The sequence below is a fragment of the Rhinatrema bivittatum genome, chromosome 1 (genome assembly GCF_901001135.1).
Source record: "Rhinatrema bivittatum chromosome 1, aRhiBiv1.1, whole genome shotgun sequence".
NCBI lineage: Eukaryota > Metazoa > Chordata > Amphibia > Gymnophiona > Rhinatrematidae > Rhinatrema > Rhinatrema bivittatum.
Window position 1 is genome coordinate 206,567,526 of NC_042615.1, and position 21,013 is coordinate 206,588,538.

At 41.7% G+C, this 21,013-nt stretch overlaps 1 protein-coding gene across 1 annotated transcript in view; it reads right to left on the reverse strand.

The window, feature by feature from the left end:
* The window catches only part of STX18 (syntaxin 18), a 380,104-nt gene that overhangs the window by 48,773 nt on the left and 310,318 nt on the right, over positions 1-21,013 (reverse strand). The window lies entirely within an intron of this gene.

Below are 21,013 nucleotides of genomic sequence, written 5' to 3' on the forward strand. Positions count from 1 at the left end.
TTTCTTACATAAAATCAGATGTATTAGTTGTTACAAAACTTGATCCCTGCACTAAGTAAAATACTGAAGTATTAAGAAATCCTTAGATAGGCATAATACTACTATGCCAAGGTTGAAGAATTTAGTGTGGTAGAAAATAGATATAACGTTGAGTCATCCTTGTTTGTAAAAAGAAAAAAAAAAAGTGTGCTACATTGGTATGTAATTGCGATGAGTGCCTGGGTCATGCTGATCTGTTAATTTATCCATGATTTAGAATGAGATGATGAATCGAAATGAAAGAAGTGAAATTATAATTTAGTTTGTCTGAAATATTTTTTTAACTAATGATTTTGTAATAGAGAACATATAAGCTTGGCTGTATGCATTAGTTTTTCAGTGTACTTCTCATGTAATATTACTTTGAATAAAATAGATACTTATACTGTTTTAATGACTTGTCTATTTCTATTTTTGAGGTAGCATAGAGGGAAAATGTTTTTTTTAATTTTATTCTACAATACTAATGAAATAGGAGAGCTAGGGCATCCCAACAGAGGTTCTGATAAAAGCAAAAACAGTCCATGTGCTTGTAAGTAAAGAATCAGCTGAGCTAAAAGATTCCAAATTATTCCTGTCAATGGACATGCAGGTTGTGAATACAAACAAAAACCACTCACTTTGAAATCTCTGTTTACCAATGCCAGAAATATAATAAGAAGTAAGATGGGACAGTTAGAGTGTATGGCAGTTAATGATGAGAGGACATAATTTGCATCTCAGAAACCTGGTGCATGAAGAATAACCAATGGCACAGTGCTATAGCAGGGTACAAATTATATTTCATTGACAGGGAAGATCAACTTGGTGATGGGGGGGGGGGGGGGGGGGGGGGGGCCGGGAGGGCATTGAGTCCAACAGGATAAAGATCCTGCAAGAAATTAAGTGCACAGTAGAATCTTTATGGGTTGAAATCCAACGTGTGTGGGGGAAGTGTTTAGCAACTGGAGTATACTAATAGCCACCTAGTCAAAATGATAAGCTGGACAATGAAATGTTAAGAAAAATTATGGAAGCTAACCAGTTTGGCAGTGCGGTAATAATAGGAGACTTCAATTACCCCAATATTATCTGGGTAAATGTAACTTCAGGACATGCTAGAGTGGTAAAGTTCTTGGAATAAATGACTGCTTCATGGAGCAATTAGTTCAAGAAACAACAAAAGAGGGAGTTATTTTACATCTGATTCTGAGTGGAATGCAGGATTTGGTGCAAGAGGTAAAGGTGGTGGAGTTACTTGGCAATAGTGATCATAACATGATCAAATTTGAATTAATGATTGGAAGGGGGGCAATAACAATCTACAGCTCTAGCACTAAACTTTCAAAAGGGAAAGTTTCATAAAACGAGGAAAATAATTAAAAAAAAAACAACTGAAAGGTGTACAACAGGTGTGGACATTGCTTAAAAATACCATCTTAGAAGAGCAGTCCAGACATATTCTACACATTAAGAAAGGTGGAAGGAAGGCCAAATGATTGTTGGCATGGTTAAAAGGTGAGGTGAAAGAGGCTATTTTAGTTAAAAACTTTCAAAAATTGGAAGAAGGATCCATCTGAAGAAAAAAGGAAAAAGCATTGGAAAGTTAAATGTAAAACATTGATAAGACAGGCTAAGAGAGAATTTGAAAAGAAGATGGCCATAGAGGCAAAAACTCATAATAAAAACTTTAAATATATCTGAAGTAGGAAGCCTGTGAGGGAATCTGTTGGGACCGTTAGATTATTGAGGGTTTAAAGGGGCGCTTAGGGAAGATAAGGCCATTGTAGAAAAAGCAAAATTGCTTACCTTGTAATAGGTGTTATCCCAGGACAGCAGGATGTAGTCCTCACATTTGGGTGATGTCATGAAACGGAGCCCTAGTGCGGGAAAATCTTTCTGTCAAAGTTTCTAGAAACTTTTGACTGGCCCCGAGAGGCCATTGAGCATGCCCAGCATGCTATGATATTCTCTGCCACAGGTGTCTCTCTTCAGTCTCGTATGTAGCAAAAGCGTTAGCAAATATATAAAATAATAAAAGGTATGAGACCCAACTCCGCGGGGTGGTGGGTGGGTTTCGTGAGGACTACATCCTGCTGTCCTGGGATAACACCTATTACAAGGTAAGCAATTTTGCTTTATCCCAGGACAAGCAGGATGCTAGTCCTCACATATGGGTGATTAACAAGCTAAAGGCTGAATCAGTTTGTAATGAAGCAACAGGTAAGTATTGTTGCTGAACTGAGTCAGCCGAAAAGCACAGCAGGTTGGATGTAGAAGGAGTTGGGTTTATACTGGAAACAAGTTCTTCAAGACAGATTGTCCATAGGCTGAATCTTGTCGTCCTTCTTTATCTAAGCAGTAGTGAGCTGCAAATGTGTGAAGAGAACTCCATGTTGCTGCTTTACAAATGTCCAGAATTGGCACTGAACAATAGTGTGCTACTGAGGTTGACATTGCTCTGACTGCATGTGCCGTTACTCGCCCTTGGAGAGGAAGGCCTGCTTGTTCATAACAAAACTATATGCAATCTGCTAGCCAGTTTGATAAAGTCTGTTTACCCACAGCTTTACCTGGTTTGTTTGGATCATAAGAAACAAAACGTTGCTTAGATTTTCGGTAGACTGCTGTGCGGTTTATGTAGAAAGACAATGCACACTTGCAGTCTAAGGTGTGTAAGGCTCGTTCGCCTTGATGAGAATGAGGCTTTGGAAAGAACGTGGGTAAAATTATGGATTGATTCAAGTGGAATTCTGTAACTACCTTGGGAAGGAATTTTGGATGTGTTCGGAGAACCACTCTGTCATGTAGAAACCTAGTGTAAGGTTCATATGTGACCAGTGCTTGTAACTCACTTACTCTCCTAGCTGATGAAATGGCTATGAGGAAGATAATCTTCCACGTGAGGAATTTAAGATCACAAGAATCTATGGGTTCGAAAGGGGAACGCATGAGTCTTGTTAAGACCAAGTTCAGGTCCCATGTAGGGACTGGAGGCCAAATTGGTGATTTAAGTTGAGTTAAACCTCTCATGAACCTAATGATAAGAGGTTGTGTAGATATTGGTGCATCTCCCATTCTGTTATGGTAAGCAGAGATTGCACTTAGGTGAACTCTGACAGATGAAGTCTGGAGACCAGAGTCTGAAAGATAGTATAGATAATTGAGAAGAGAAGTAGTGGGGCAGGTGAAAGGATCAATACTCTTTTGCCTGCACCACAGGGTGAATCTCTTCCATTTAGAAGAATAGTTCTTTTGTGTTGAAGGTTTATGTGAAGCTATAAGTACTTGAGATATATTGGATGAAAGATTGAGCGGTTGTAAGATCAAGCTTTCAACATCCATGCTGTTAGGGCCAGGGATTGGAGGTTGGGATGGCGCAACCGACCCTGATCCTGAGTTATTAGATTGGGAGCTACTCCCAGACGAATGGGATCCCTGACTGAGAGGTCTAGCAGTGTGGGAAACCAGACTTGTCGAGGCCAATAGGGGGCTATGAGTATCATGGACCCCTTATCCTGTTGTAGCTTCACGAGAGTTTTGGTTATGAGTGGTATCGGAGGATACGCGTATAGTAGGCCTGAGTTCCAAGGGCGAGCAAAGGCATCCCTGGCAGGTTGGTTCTTCTGTTGGTGTAGGAAGCAGAAGTTTTGCACCTTGTGATTCAGATGTGATGCAAAGAGGTCTACTGTTGGTTGACCCAAACGTTGGAATATCCTGGATGCTATTACAGGATTCAGTGACCACTCGTGTGGTTGGAATTGACGACTGAGTTTGTCCGCTACTACGTTGTGAATGCCTGCTAGATATGTGGCATTGAGAAACATTGAGTGGTTCAGGGCCCAGCCCCAAATCTGTGCAGCTTCTTGACAAAGGAGATACGAGCCTGTACCTCCCTGTTTGTTGATGTACCACATGGCTACTGTGTTGTCTGTTTGGATTAGAACAGTCTTGTGTGAAAGGCAGTCCTTGAATGCATAAAGCGCATAACATATAGCTCGAAGTTCCAGGAAATTGATTTGAAATGTTGCTTCGAGTCTTGTCCAAGTCCCTTGGGTTTGGAGGTTGTCTATGTGCGCTCCCCAACCCAAGGTGGATGCATCTGTAGTTAAAGTTATTTGTGGTACTGGTTGTTGGAAGGGTAGGCCCTTGCACAAATTGTCCTTGTTTATCCACCATAGTAGAGAGGAACGAAGCTGGTGGGTAACTTGAATTGGAGAATGCAATGGTTGAATGGCTTGGATCCATTGGGATCGTAGAGTCCATTGGGTTATTCGCATAGCAAGTCGCGCCATTGGAGTGACTTGTACTGTGGAGGCCATATGGCCTAGTAAAGTCAGGAATTGGAGAGCTGTTGCTCGTTTCTTGAAGTGTATGGAACTTGCCAAAAGGGAAAGTGTGTCTGCTCGATTCTCGGGGAGAAAAGCCCTTGAGAGTGTGGTGTTTAACTCTGCTCCTATGAATTGAAGTAGTGGAGATGGAGTGAGTTGGGACTTTTGATAATTGATGAGAAATCCCATGGAGTGAAGCAGAGTAATTGTGTGATTAAGGGAAGTTAGAGCTCCTTGTTGAGATTGACTTCTTATGAGCCAGTCGTCTAGATATGGAAAAACATGGACATGTTTGTGCAAATGTGCAGCTACAACAGATAGGCATTTTGTGAATACTCTTGGAGCAGAGGTTAGTCCAAAAGGTAGAACCTTGTATTGGTAATGTTGATGGCCTACCATGAAGCGCAAGTATTTGCGGTGAGGTGGAAAGATTGGTATGTGAGCATAAGCATCTTGAAGGTCCAGAGAACAAAGCCAGTCGCCTTTTTGAAGTGGAAGTATTGTACCCAGAGAAATCATTCTGAATTTTTCTTTTCGTAGAAATTTGTTGAGATTTCTGAGGTCTAGAATGGGACGAAGACCTCCGGTCTTCTTTGGAATGAGGAAGTATCGGGAATAGAATCCTCTGCCCCTCTGAGAGCGAGGTACGAGTTGTATAGCTCTTGCTTTCAGAAGGGTGGATAATTCTGTTTGCAGAGTGAGAAGTTGAGATTCTGTTTGTGTGAAGAATCTTGGAGGGTTTTGTGGAGGAAGTGATAGGAAGTTCAGTTTGTACCCTCAAGATATTACAGAGAGTACCCACTGATCTGATGTGATTGCTTGCCAATGTTCCTGAAAATTTTTTACTCTTCCTCCTACTGGCAGATGTGATTGAGGATTTGGTGACTTGGCCTGTTTTCTGGATTGAGTTTCAAAAGCCTGTTGCCGGTCCTGTTTGTGGAGGAGGCTGTGGCCTAGTTGTTCTAGGCTGTCTGGCCTGAGAGCGTTGTAGTGGTCTTGTAGATCTTCCCCTAGAAGCCTGGGGGTAGTATCTTCTTGGCCTATAATAAGGTCGCCTAGTATCCCTTCGAGGGAACCGACGAGGAGGCTGAGGGACAGTATCCTGTGATGTTTGAGACAACTGTCAAAGGATTTCTGAATGGTCCTTTAGCTGCTGGACTGCTTCCTGGACCTTGTCCCCAAACAAATTGTCCCCTTGGCATGGTAGATCAACCAGTTTGTCTTGCACTTCAGACCTAAGGTCTGAGGCCTTTAGCCATCCCCATCTTCTTGCAATAATTGCCGTAGCTGCTGCTCTGGTAGATGTCTCGAAATTATCATGTACTGCCCTCACCTCGTGTTTCCCAGCCTCCAATCCTTTATTGATGATAGACTGTGCTTCCTCTTGCAATTGGGAAGGGAGATATTTCTTTGATACTGCGTGATATATAATTGATACACAGAAATTCTAGAATTGAGCATTGCACTCTGAAACATCTTTCTGCCTAAGGCATCAAGAAAACAATGGTCTTTGCCTGGTGGATTGGAGGAGTGTGGACAGACTCTCTTTGATTTTTTCTGTGCAGATTCTACCACAACAGATTGGTGTGGTAGTTGCTGCTTTTGGTAACCTGGAACTGGCTGTACCAAATAGGTAGAGTCTATTCTTTTGTTGACTGCAGACACTGAAGATGGATGTTCCCATATTCTACTCTGGACATCTAAGAGGACCCCATGTATTGGAACAGCTAAGACCTGCTTAGGTGGGTCCACAAACTGTAATACCTCTAGTGTCTGTTGTCTTGTGTCTTGTTCAGCTGAACGTTTAAATGGAATGAAGTCTGCCATATCCTGAATAACGACATAGGAAAATGTGGGAGGGAGGTTCTGGAAGCCAAATTTAGGCTCTTAGGTAGAAAGATTAAATCCAGAACCTCCAGGGTAGCATTCTCTGAAATGCTCCCTGTTCCACGCGCAGGTCACCAGAGGCAGGCAGAGCTCCGGAGTCTCAATGCGTGGATGAGACGATGGTGCAAGGAAGAGGGATTCAGTTTTGTTAGGAACTGGGGAACCTTTTGGGGAAGGGGGAGTCTCTTCCGAAGGGATGGGCTCCACCTTAACCAGGGTGGAACCAGACTGCTGGCGCTAACCTTTAAAAAGGAGATAGAGCAGCTTTTAAACTAGAACAAAGGGGAAAGCCGACAGTCGCTCAGCAGCGCATGGTTCGGAGAGATGTATCTTTAAAGGATACTAATGATGCATTAGAATTAGGGCATCCCGACAGTGAGGTTCCAATAATTAGAAAAGTAGTCCAAGTGCCTGTAACTAAAAACTCACCTGAGCTAAAAAATTCTAACTTATCCCTATCAATTAAAAAGCAGAATAAAAATACAATCAAAAAACAAACTTTGAAATGTTTGTATGCTAATGCCAGAAGTCTAAGAAGTAAGATGGGAGAATTAGAATGTATAGCAGTAAATGATGACATAGACTTAATTGGCATCTCAGAGACATGGTGGAAAGAGGATAACCAATGGGACAGTGCTATACCGGGGTACAAATTATATCGCAATGACAGAGAGGAGCAGTCGGGAGGAGGTGTGGCGCTTTATGTCCGGGATGGCATAGAGTCCAACAGGATAAACATCCTGCATGAGACTAAATACAAAATTGAATCTTTATGGGTAGAAATCCCTTGTGTATCAGGGAAGACTACAGTGATAGGGGTATACTACCGTCCACCTGGTCAAGATGGTGAGATGGACAGTGAAATGCTAAGAGAAATTAGGGAAGCTAACCAAATTGGTAGTGCAGTAATAATGGGAGACTTATGCTCTTACCGGCAGAATGCCGGTAAGAGCATTAGGCGACTGAACGCGGCATTACAATGAATTAGACAGAAGCAAATACGAAGGCATTTAAATATTGAAAGAGTTTGGCGGGAACTAACCTTGTGTACTTCTTAAGCCTAACCCTTCCGATTAGGACAGAGTCCCTGAAGCAGCACAACTGCGAAACGTACGTCGGACTACGGACTACAGGAGCTCTAAGTCACACGAGCACCCTCGATCGGAATTTGCTGCCTTTTAAGCGCGGCAGCATTGAAATTGAAGTCTTGAAAGCGCGGCGGCGCTCTGCACAAGTGAGTGAAGGCACTATCTCGGAAGCGCGGAGGCGCTCCGCACAAGTAAGGCAATTCCGCTTCTTACTCCGTTAAAAACATTTTATTATAAATGGACAAAAAAACGATAAAAAAAAGTAAATTTAATAAAGTAGAAAATTGAAGAAATCTAAAAGGAATTTAATAGACTATTCCGGACCGATGATTAAATATGACCCGTTATGGTTGAAAGCGTGGCTTACTGCCTAAACCAACCAAGGGTGGTATGATGGTCCACATTGTGAGATAAATTCCTAAGCACATAAAATTTTCAAATTTGTTTGCAACGTGTTTTGTGAGACAAGTGTGGTTCGTTGCACATTTTTTCATTAACTGTTTCTGTATAGTAGACTTCAATTACCCCAATATAGACTGGGTAAATGTATCATCGGGTCACGCTAGAGAGATAACGTTCCTGGATGGAATAAATGATAGCTTTATGGAGCAATTGGTTCAGGAACCGACGAGAGAGGGAGCAATTTTAGATCTAATTCTCAGTGGAGCACAGGACTTGGTGAGAGAGGTAACGGTGGTGGGGCCACTTGGCAATAGTGATCATAATATGATCAAATTTGATTTAATGACTGGAAAAGGAACAGTGTGCAAATCCAAGGCTCTCGTGCTAAACTTTCAAAAGGGAAACTTTGATAAAATGAGAAAAATTGTTAGAAAAAAACTGAAAGGAGCAGCTACAAAAGTAAAAAATGTCCAAGAGGCGTGGTCATTGTTAAAAATACCATTCTAGAAGCACAGTCCAGATGTATTCCACACATTAAGAAAGGTGAAAAGAAGGCAAAACGATTACCGGCATGGTTAAAAGGGGAGGTGAAAGAAGCTATTTTAGCCAAAAGATCTTCATTCAAAATTGGAAGAAGGATCCAACAGAAGAAAATAGTATAAAGCATAAACATTGGCAAGTTAAATGTAAGACATTGATAAGACAGGCTAAGAGAGAATTTGAAAAGAAGTTGGCTGTAGAGGCAAAAACTCACAGTAAAAACTTTTTTAAATATATCCGAAGCAGAAAGCCTGTGAGGGAGTCAGTTGGACCGTTAGATGATCGAGGGGTTAAAGGGGCACTTAGAGAAGATAAGGCCATCGCGGAAAGATTAAATGATTTCTTTGCTTCGGTGTTTACTGAAGAGGATGTTGGGGAGGTACCCGTAATGGAGAAGGTTTTCATGGGTAATGATTCAGATGGACTGAATCAAATCACGGTGAACCTAGAAGATGTGGTAGGCCTGATTGACAAACTGAAGAGTAGTAAATCACCTGGACCGGATGGTATATACCCCAGAGTTCTGAAGGAACTAAAAAATGAAATTTCAGACCTATTAGTAAAAATTTGTAACTTATCATTAAAATCATCCATTGTACCTGAAGACTGGAGGATAGCAAATGTAACCCCAATATTTAAAAAGGGCTCCAGGGGCGATCCGGGAAACTACAGACCGGTTAGCCTGACTTCAGTGCCAGGAAAAATAGTGGAAAGTGTTCTAAACATCAAAATCACAGAACATATAGAAAGACATGGTTTAATGGAACAAAGTCAGCATGGCTTTACCCAGGGCAAGTCTTGCCTCACAAATCTGCTTCACTTTTTTGAAGGAGTTAATAAACATGTGGATAAAGGTGAACCGGTAGATATAGTATACTTGGATTTTCAGAAGGCGTTTGACAAAGTTCCTCATGAGAGGCTTCTAGGAAAAGTAAAAAGTCATGGGATAGGTGGTGATGTCCTTTCGTGGATTGCAAACTGGCTAAAAGACAGGAAACAGAGAGTAGGATTAAATGGGCAATTTTCTCAGTGGAAGGGAGTGGACAGTGGAGTGCCTCAGGGATCTGTATTGGGACCCTTACTGTTCAATATATTTATAAATGATCTGGAAAGAAATACGACGAGTGAGATAATCAAATTTGCAGATGACACAAAATTGTGCAGAGTAGTTAAATCACAAGCAGATTGTGATAAATTGCAGGAAGACCTTGTGAGACTGGAAAATTGGGCATCCAAATGGCAGATGAAATTTAATGTGGATAAGTGCAAGGTGATGCATATAGGGAAAAATAACCCATGCTATAATTACACGATGTTGGGTTCCATATTAGGTGCTACAACCCAAGAAAGAGATCTAGGTGTCATAGTGGATAACACATTGAAATCGTCGGTTCAGTGTGCTGCAGCAGTCAAAAAAGCAAACAGAATGTTGGGAATTATTAGAAAAGGAATGATGAATAAAACGGAAAATGTCATAATGCCTCTGTATCGCTCCATGGTGAGACCGCACCTTGAATACTGTGTACAATTCTGGTCGCCGCATCTCAAAAAAGATATAATTGCGATGGAGAAGGTACAGAGAAGGGCTACCAAAATGATAAGGGGAATGGAACAACTCCCCTATGAGGAAAGACTAAAGAGGTTAGGACTTTTCAGCTTGGAGAAGAGACGACTGAGGGGGGATATGATAGAGGTGTTTAAAATCGTGAGAAGTCTAGAACGGGTAGATGTGAATCGGTTATTTACTCTTTCGGATAGTAGAAGGACTAGGGGACACTCCATGAAGTTAGCATGGGGCACATTTAAAACTAATCGGAGAAAGTTCTTTTTTACTCAACGCACAATTAAACTCTGGAATTTGTTGCCAGAGAATTTGGTTTGTGCAGTTAGTATAGCTGTGTTTAAAAAAGGATTGGATAAGTTCTTGGAGGAGAAGTCCATTACCTGCTATTAAGTTCACTTAGAGAATAGCCACTGCCATTAACAATGGTTACATGGAATAGACTTAGTTTTTGGGTACTTGCCAGGTTCTTATGGCCTGGATTGGCCACTGTTGGAAACAGGATGCTGGGCTTGATGGACCCTTGGTCTGACCCAGTATGGCATTTTCTTATGTTCTTATGTTCTTATGTTCTTAAATGAAGAAAAGGAAAGATCTTCAGGGGGAGATCTTTTCCTGGGATCAGGAGGAGATGGATCTGAAAGAAAATCCTCCGAAGAATCAGATGGTTGATTATCCCATCAATCCTCTGGGTCCTCTCTATAAGGAGATCTTGTAGTTGGCTTAGGAGGATGGTGAAGGCCCGAAGGGCCTGGCTGAGAATCATCGACGGGAAAAGCTTGAAAAGTATCTTGAGGCATTTTCGGTGGAAGAGTATCGATAACTTTTTGGTATCTTTCCAAAAGTTGTCGATAAAATTCTAAATTTTCCTGTCCCTGATTAGGAGGTCTCGATGTCATCGAGGGTTCAGCTGTCGGCATCGAGGGAATCGGACGAGTCGTTCTAGACGGTGTCAACAACGTTGATGGTCCAGTCATCGAGATTGGCATCGAGGAAGTAGATGGTATTTGAGCATAAATCGACGTCGATGCCGTTATAATTCTCGGTACTCGAGAAGCCGTCGATGCCATTGATGACATCGGCATCGGTGATCCCACCGGCATCGATATCTCTACCGGCATCGATGCTGGTTGCATCGGCATCATCGCCGGAAAAACTTGTTCCTTGAACGTTTGAAGCACCGCTTGTCTGATTAAATCAGATAATTCCAGCTGTACAGCTGCTGTTGATAACGCAGGTGTAAGCGGTGGCGGTGGCTGCGATGTTATGTCCTGAGAAGGAACTTGCGGCATCGATGGAGAAGGCCCAGGCAGTGATGCGACCGATGTATCCTGAATACGTGGCCGCTTTTTCATCGGTTCCTCTGGGGATGTCGAGGTCGATGGTTCCGGGTGTCGATGTCGATGTTTGGCTTTCGTATGTTCAGCCGACTTAGTCGATGCGACGGACGACGGCGGGGACAGTTGATCACCGGATCCTTGTGGTCGAGATTTCTTGACTATGAGGCGTTTAGTCATTCTGGCCGGAGACGACTTCGATGATTTAGACGGCGAAGGTATCAATTGTAAATGGAATAGATGTTCCATTTTTTCTTGACGAGATCTTCAAGTTTTAGCAGACATTTCACCACATTTATCACAGTTAGTGATATCGTGGTTTTTGCCCAGACACACCACACATTCTAAATGTGGATCGGTAATCGACATCGTTTTAGTACAAACGGTACCTTTTTTGAACCCGGTCGCCATTTTACTTCTACAGCCGTCGAGTAAAATGGGAGTTCGTGAGAAAAAATTCTTTTTAATAGAATTCGAGAGAGGTACTCACCAGCCAGTGGTAACAAACCTCGGAGAGATTATGTGAGAGAGAATATCAATAGAATAATTATATGACTATTTAGTCACTTGAAAACCGTAACGGCTCCCGGCCCACGATGCTAGTGGCAGCGCGGAAAAAAGAAGACTGAAGTGAGACACCTGTGGCAGAGACTATCATAGCATGCTGGGCATGCTCAGTGGCCTCTCGGGGCCAGTCAAAAGTTTCTAGAAACTTTGACAGAAAGTTTTTCCCGCACTAGGGCTCCATTTCATGACGTCACCCATATGTGAGGACTAGCATCCTGCTTGTCCTGGGATAAACTAAATGAATTCTTTGCTTCCACATTTACAAATGGGGATTTTGAGGAGATATCCATTCTGGAGATGGTTTTTAAGGGTGAATATCTGGATAAACTTAATCAAATCACAGTGAACCTGGAAAATGTAGTAGGCAAGACTGACAAACTGAATAGTAGCAAATCACCTGGACTGGATCGTTTACAACCCAGGATTCTGAAAGAATTCAAAAATTAAATTTCAGTCTTATTACTAATAATTTGTAACTTATTAAAATCATCCATTGTACCTAAAGACTGGAGGGTGACCAATGTAACCTCGATATTTAAAAAGGGCTCCAGGGGGGGGATCCAGGAAACTTTAGACCAGTGAGCCTGACTTTTTGGAAAGGATAAATAAACTTGTAGATAAAGGTGAACCAATAGATGTAGTGTATTTGGATTTTCAGAAGGCATTTGACAAACTCCCTCATGAGAGGTTTCTAAGAAAACTAAATGTCATGGGATAGGAGGCAATGACCTTTAGTGGATTGCAAACTGACTAAAAGACAGGAAACAGAGAGTAGGATTAAATGGTCAGTTTTCTCAGTGGAAAAAGGTAAACACTGGAGTGCCTCAGGCATCTGTACTTGGACCGGTGCTTTTTAATACATTTATAAATGATCTGGAAAGGAGAACAAGTGAGATGATCAAATTTGCAGATGATGCAAGAGTATTTAAATTGCAAGCGGATTGTGATAAATTGCAGGAGGACCTTGTGAGACTGGAAGATTGGACATCCAAATGACAGATGAAATTTAATGTGGACAAGTGCAAGATGATGCATATAAGGAAAAATAACCCATGTTATATTTACATGATGTTAGTTTCCAATCTGAGTTACCACCAGGAAAAAAGATCTGGGCTTCATAGTTGATATTACATTGAAATCATCGGCTCAATGTATTGTGGCAGTCAAAAAAAGCAAACAGAATTTTAGGAATTAAGAAGGGAATAGAAAATAAAACAGAAGATTTCATAATGCTTCTGTATCGCTCAATGGTTAGGCCACACCTTGAATACTGTGTGCAATTCTGGTTGCAGGCTCTCAAAAAAGATATAGTTGCACTGGAGAAAGTATAGAGAAGGGCGACCAAAATGATAAAGGGCATGGAATGGCTCCCCTATGAGGAAAGGCTAAAGAGGTTAGGGCTGTTCAGCTTGGAGAAGTGTCAGTTGAGGGGGGGGGGGGGGGGATATGATAGAGGTAGTTAAATATATGTGTTCATGTAGCCTTCTGAAAATTTGCGTGGCTCACACAAATGCTACATACATATTGTATATGCTGATTTTACAGGCACAAACCCCACATAAGTCTTTGAAAATTCACCTCTATGAAAATAGAGAAAGAGAAAATGAGGAAAAATGACAGAGGGAAAAACTTTTTCAAGTATATGAAAAAAAAGAAAGAAATCAGAGAGGGAGTCAGCTGACTATTAGATGACCAGGGAGTAGAAGCTGTGCTCATGGATGATAAACCTTAGCATAAAAATAAAGAGGTCAATATTCAACAGCATTTATACACACAACTCATAAGTTATTCGGATAAATGTAGACTTTTGTATATATCGGGCCCATTTATCCAGATAAGTCACTATTTGGATAAGATTTATCAGAAAAAATGGTAGGAATTTCAGGAGCATTCCGTGGCAGACCTGAGATAACTTATTCAGCTAACACTGATATTTGGAGCTAGCCAAATTATTTGGCTATCACTAGATGTATGCTTGAGGAGGGTTAAAGTTATCTGGGAACATCATATCTATCACTCATTGTTGCTTGCTGCACTGGTTTCCAAATCTGGGTCTTGAGAAACCCCAACAGATCTGGCTTTCAGGATATCCACAAAGAATATTCATTCAACAAATTTGTATCATTTGCTTAAAGATCCAGGTTGATTTGCATATTTTCATTACCATGAAAACCAGACCACCTGGAGACTTTCCAGGATCAATTAGAGAACCACTGGCTTACTGTATTAGTGCTCCATCTATTTGTAAAATAAAAATTGAAGCAAGCACTGAAAAGCACAGGGGAAAAAAAGATTTGCTTTCTCATATAAAAAGAAATATCTTCAAATAATAAAACAAGTTTGCTAACTATATATAGTGTTTTTCATAGATAGCAGGATGAATTAGCTATTACATGTAGGTGACATCATCTGGTGTCGCCAAACAGTCTCGTCTCTGTAAGCTAGTAGAGCCTTGAGCTCTGCTGAGTATGTAGAAGTTCCTATGTGGGTGTTGTATTGTGAGCCTCCTCAGTCTGTATCAGAGTTAAATCTACTTATGTAGCTGACTCTCCAGAGTGGTGGGAGAATATTCCACGGCTAATTCATCCTATCTACAGAAAACACCATTTACAGTAAGCAAACTTGCTTTTTCTGTCGATAAGCAAGCTGAATTAGCCATTACATGCGGGGAGTCCCAAGCAGAGGATTACAGCGGAACACTTACTGAATACCAATCTGTACTCCATGATGGACAGCAGACTATTGCAAGAACAGGTTTTGCAAAACTGTCAATTTACTGTCAGTCCTTAAGAGGCTGTCGAGACAATAATGGAACGTAAAAAGTATGAACTGATGACCTAGATGCAGCTTTGCAGATGTTTTCAAGAGGCACTTCTCGCAGATCAGCAATGGAAGAGGCTATAGCTCTCACTTGATGAGCTTTGACAGAGTCTTTGATCTGGACATCTGCAAAAGTGTAGCAGTGTTGAATTAATTCTGCTATCCAGTTGGATAACGTACATTTAGCGAATGGCACACCCAGTCTGTTAGGGTTGTACGACACAAACAACTGAGAAGATTTACGATGTGGCTGAGTTCTTTTCTTGTAATAAGCCAAGGCTCTTGCAGTCCAAAGTGTGAAGGTTAAGGGAAGTAACACGATGGATTGGTTGATATGAAAAGCCAAGATGACCTGAGGCAGAAATTTTGGGTAAGTAAGAAGGACCACCCTGTTGTGGAAGAATTGAATGTATAGTGGATAGTGAGCAAGAGCCTGAAGTTCACAGACTCTTCTAGCTGATGTAACTGCTACTAAGAACAGGACTTTCTATGTTAAGAACTTAAGTGAAGAAGACTAATAGTTCAAAATGAGGCTTCATGAGTTGAGAAAGAACAACATTCAGACACCAGGGAGCCGGTGGTTTCTGCAATGGAAGTTTGACATGCCACAGTCCTTTCATGAATTTAGACATTAGTGGTTGAGTAGAGATTGGCTTACAGTGCACTAGAGTATGGTATGCCGCTACAGTGCTCAGATGCATTTGCACTGAAAATATGGAGACACCTGAATCAGAAAGGTGTATGAAGTAATTTAGCAAATACTTAGGGGTTCACAATAGAATAGATCCAAATCATTCCTTTGGCACCATTTGGAATATATATTCCATTTTAATGCATTTCTCCTAGTTGACGTCTTTATGGATGAGATTAGTATGTCTATTATCTCTGTGGGTAGATTGAGATCCGTGATTATCAAGTGCTTAAGAGCCAAGCTGTTAGGTTGAGGGCTGGGAAGTTGAGATGATAAAGCACTCCATCTTGAGTCAACAATGTAGAGTCTGTCTCTAAATGTATAGGAGGACTGTTGAAAAGTTGAACTAGATAATCAAACCATATCTGACTGGGCTACACTGGAGCTATGAATATCAGATGAGCATGATCCTGGATAAGTTTCTTCACTGTTCTGGCAATCAATGGTATCTGTAGAAAAGTGCAAATGATGCTTGTTTCCCAGTTGAGTAGAAAAGTATCCTGAGCTAGCCCGAAATCACTGGATAGAATTGAGCAAAACTGATTTAGGTTTCTGTTATGAGACAAACAAGTCTACTGACAGCAGACCTCATAATTCGAATATTCTGTCTGATACTGACTGCTATAGTGACCACTCATGTGGACAAAATATTCTGCTGAAGCAATCTACCTGCGTGTTGAAGACTACTAAGAGATATGCGATTTGTAGGACAGCTTGGTTCTTGACTGCCCAATCCCAAATTTTCAGTGTTTTCAGGAAGAGAGGCCAGGATTCTGTGCCTCCCTGTTTGTTGACATAAAACATGGCAATTTGGCTGTCTGTCTGAAGCAGGATGCATCTTTCCTGAAGATGCAAGAATGCTGAGAGAGAGCGTACCTTATTGATTTGAAAACAACTTGTCTGGAAAGACGAAGTTCCCTGAGTTTGTAAGTATCCTATGTGAGTGTCCCATCCTCTGGAGGCATCTTGTTACTTGAGAAGGGAATGCTCGGAGAGCGGCTCCTTCTATGAGTCCTGGGGAGTGTAACCACCATCACAACTCCTGCTTCATGTCCTTCGTGACCCATATCACAGACAAGTCGTTGTTAAGTGAGCTGATCCCACTGACAGCACAGGCCCCTGTGGCGAAATAAGGATTTTGCATGTTCTGTGGTTTATTGTTCTGCCCTGTGACACTTTTCCCCAGAGAGCTCATTTCCTGTGTGCTGGCCTGTAGGTGGTGTTTGACTTCAGCACTGTAGTTCAATCAGAGGCTTTGGATGCTGACTTGACTGAAGGTGGCTTGATCAGCATACACATCCCAGCAGCCCTGAGTACATGTAACACTGAAACACACTGCAGTGCCAAAGACCAGAAAGCTAACTGTTAATACTGTGTGCCCTGATTGGCCCTGGAGACAGAGAACTTGCCCTGAGAGTTCTGGAACTCTCCAGTCTCGGCTGAGAGTACAGAGGGAGCAGATCTCTGGGCTGAGGCCCTGTTCAGCTTCTGTGGACAGCCTTTTTCCTGACCTCCCCAAGCACAAATTAAGTAGTAAAAAGTGTTAGCTAGTTTCTACTGTTTAATCCTTGTTGTTTTACCTGTTTCTGTTTGCAGTTTAAATCTTATCCATTCACTGTTCCCACTTTTTCTTAATAAACTTATTAGTTTGCTAGTTCTGCTTGTCTTGGACTAACGATCCTGATATTGTGTATATCTGGTCTGAGTTTTTTTTTTTTTTTTTTTAATAACTATGTGACCCTCAGGTTGTGTGGGGTCCCAGTGTCCCTAGAAACCACCAGGGGAAAGCTTGAGGGAGGGGAAACTTGCCCAGAATCAAGCAGGAACCCTAAGTGGTTAGTGGGAGGTTGCCAATGTAGAGGCACATGTGCAGGGACAGGCAGACCTGTGCAGTGCTTGGCAGGACCCTCCAGGTGGCCACAGGATTACCCTGTGCAGGTATTAGGAGTGGCACTGTGGCATTACATGATAGGCCCATTGAAGTTAAGGGATATAGAGGCAGGCCAGTGGGACTACATGGATGGCTGCTGCCATATGTCCTAAGATCACTAGCTGTGCACTGGCTGTTGAGCGCAGAAATAAGAGTAGCTTTGGATGAGTGATCTCATGGCATTTGTTCTTTCTGAAGGTAGGAATACTCTCTCCTGTTGAGATTATCTGCACTCCGATGAACTGGAGTCTCTGAATGGGGAGTAGATTCTATTTTTCAAATTGACTAGTTGCAATAAAGAAATTGTCTTGTGCAGGGACAGAGTATTTCTTCCTGAGAAGATGCTGTGACTAGTCAGACATCCAGGAATAGGAAGACTTGAAACCACTGATGATATAGGTGTGCCACCACCACTGGGAAGCATTTGGTAAAGACTCTCAGCGCTGCCGATAGCCCAAATGCGAGTACCATGCACTAATAATGGGAAAAATCCACCTGAAAGCAAAGGTAGTGTCAATGAGAAGGATGGATGGGTATGCGGGCAAATGCAACCTTCAGGTCCAGGGTACACAATCATTGGTCCTTCTGAATATACAGGCTTAGAGAATTCATTTTGAATTTCTCTCAGATCAGATGTTTGATCAGTGTCTCAAGTCCAGAATGGGCCTCAATCCTCCTGATTTCTTGGGAGATGAGGAAATAGGTGGAGTAGAAGCCCTGTCCATATTGGGATGTAGGGACTGGTTTTATTGTTTGTTGATAAAAAAAAAAGTGACCGGACTTCTAGATGAAACTGTAGCAAGTGAGAGAGATCGCAATACAATGTGGTAGGAATGGAAGCCAGGATAAACACAACCGGTAACCAGACTGCACAATTTTGAGGACCCAGAAGTTCCTGGTTATCTGATGCACTTTTGCGAGAAAAGCTGGATTGTCCACCATGGAAGGTAAGGGTGGGACTTGTTGAGAGAAACTAAAATCTGGGTTCAGGCTTGGGTTGGGTCTGCTGCATGGTTTTTGGTTTACGATGCTCTCGTTGATGCAATCTGGTTGGAAGTGGCTGCTATCAATGGACTAGAAGGTACAGAAGAATGTACTGTTGAAAAACGTGGTAAGGTCATCTGTGGAAATACAGCCGTTTCTATGTGAAGGAGAGTCTTGCAGCAGAAGGCTATTCAGGACTCTTCGAGAGGGACTGCATGGCTCCATTCTGAATTTTACTCTGAGAGACCATTTCTCTAAGCTTGTCTTCAAATAGGTTGTTTCCTAAACAAGGTAGGTCATCCAAATTCTCATTGAGATCTTCACAAATGTTGCATGCTCTAAGCCACGCCATATCCCAGAAGAAGTACATGAAACAGAAACAAATGATTCATACACAGATCTGAGGTGGGGATGGATGCATTCGTGAATATACTGTACTGCACCATATAAAACTGGATAAAATTGCGAGCAGAAAGAATGGAACTTTGAAAGATTTTCTTGCCAAAATTTATCAAGTAGTTAATGATCCTTACCTGGAGGCAAGTTTGAATGAATTTGTGTCTTTTTTGCTTTATTCATAGCAGACTCAACAATATAGATTGGTGTGGAAGCTGGATGATGCTGAATCCCGGGCACTTTTGAAACTTGTATTTAAGGTTGGGCTTTCTTACCATAGGGGTAACTGAGACAGGAATTGTCTATATTCTCATTAGCAAAATACTGAGGATATTGTGAACTGGAAGAGCTGCTGGCTCTGAAATGCCATGCAGAATTTGAAGCAGATCACGTAACTGCGAACAGAGGTCTTTCTCCTTAAGGACATGGACTCCCAATGATGTTCTCACCTTTTCCACAAACTTAAGAGTAGATGATGTCTCCCAAGGGTGAGGTGTGACCAGGAGGGTCTAGAAGTGGGTCAGAAGTAAAACCTGCAGATTCTTCCTCTGATTCCTTTGGTAAGGTTTCACTGATTCAGGACTCCAATGCCAAAGAGGGTGAACCAGGAAGCTCTTCTGGCCAATTGCCTCTGACTGACTGGACTCCACTGCTAGAGTGCACAATGATTCTGAACTCCAGATTACAGGCTCTGATGATATATTCAGGTAGGGGGATGTGCAGCCAGAAAATATTTTTTTCATCTTGTTTTATTTTTATTACTGTATATTCTCACATATAAGTCTATTCTTGTATAAGTCGACCATCGTTTTTTTAACATCCTAAATTAGAAAAATGCAAAACCAGCGTATAGGCAGAGGTTCAAAATTTGATAGCTTACAGTGGTGCTTGCAATGAACTCTCAGAAACAGGGCATTATTTTTAAGCATGACTTTATTGAACATCCATTTTTTTATAAAGTAAATCTTCAAACACGTCACTAAAATACTTCAAAAATTGTCATCTTCGCCATCTGTGGTGTCAAGTAGCTGTTCAAAATCGGCATCAGTTATCTCATCGAAGTACATTTTGTTGTTTTTCTATGTCATCGCGCGTATTTACTGTTGAAAGTGTTTTTAAAGGCTGATTTCAGGGAAGAAATTTATTGGTTTATATGTAACTATACACTGTATTAATTTTTTTTTTCATTTGTGTTAGTGCATACTAAAGCGAGTTAGTGCACACTAATGTGATTTAGTGTGCACTAACGGAACTATGAAACTTACTTATCTGGTGTTTCGTGATGCCTTCAGAAAGCATCCACGTTGGAGTGAGGATACTAGTAACTGGAGGAAGTAGTGGTAACATGACCCATGACCTTGTAGATCTGGGATGGGCTGCATAAAGTTGTACTGGTATAGCAGCCTGAAGGATTGGGCGAGTTTGATGCATTAACAGCTTTGATGGCGTGGAATGCTTGGGAAGCTTTGGAAGAATGGGGCTTCGATTGCTTTGACTGCTGTTTAGGAAGATGCATCAATGAAGCCAATGCACGAGGAGGATGTTGACCAGACATGAGCGCTGATCACATCAAATGCATCAGGGCTGCACCATGTCTTTGCGCAATGCTTCGATGGGCCAAATGTTGGCTTGTGCATAGGGATTCCAGGATGCATCGATGGAACATAGCTGCAGGCACTACATATTTCAAAGCATCATGCGTCAAAGACATTGGTGCAACCACCGTGCATCATTGTCTCATTCATCAAATGCACTGATGTCATGTGACAAATGTATTGGGGTGGCATGCATCAAGCAAATGAGTGCATCATGGGAGTGCATTGGTACATTGTGCATAAAATGCTTTGATGCATAGATGGATTGCTTTGATGCTTCATGTGTCGGGTGTGCCAACACACCTTTGTTGACAGCACTGATTCACTACACTGGAGTGTTCATGCTACTCTGATACAGACTTTGACAGCTCCAACAAATGATGCTGCTGCTTCTTTGATGAAGAGCAGCTGACCATACTCAACCCATGGATTTGGCCTGGACCAATGATCCTGCTCAACTCTTTCCCTGAAAAGGCAGATGATGCTGCATTGGGGAAAGAAGATCTGTTGTATCTCTGAAGAGATTTACAAAGCCTCTCAAGTCAAATTGCCCTGGAACGTTTGGAGTGCAGACACATCTGTCCTCAGGTGTAACAATTTGCCTTGTCATGTTCTGGACCAAGGCATCGATAGAAGAGCTCACGACTGTTGGTGAGGGATATTACCTTGTCACATATGCAACTTTTAAAACAGCTCACCGTTGATTTATTCTTCATTTAGAAATGTCAAAGCATTTGGGGAAAGAATTTCTCTTTTTTTTTTTTTAAGATAGCAATGAAAAGTACTGTTGTGTGGTGCTGCCAGGCAGCAAGGCAACTGTCAAATATAGGTCAAAAAAGTAGAATATAAGTTTAGAGAAAAAAGTA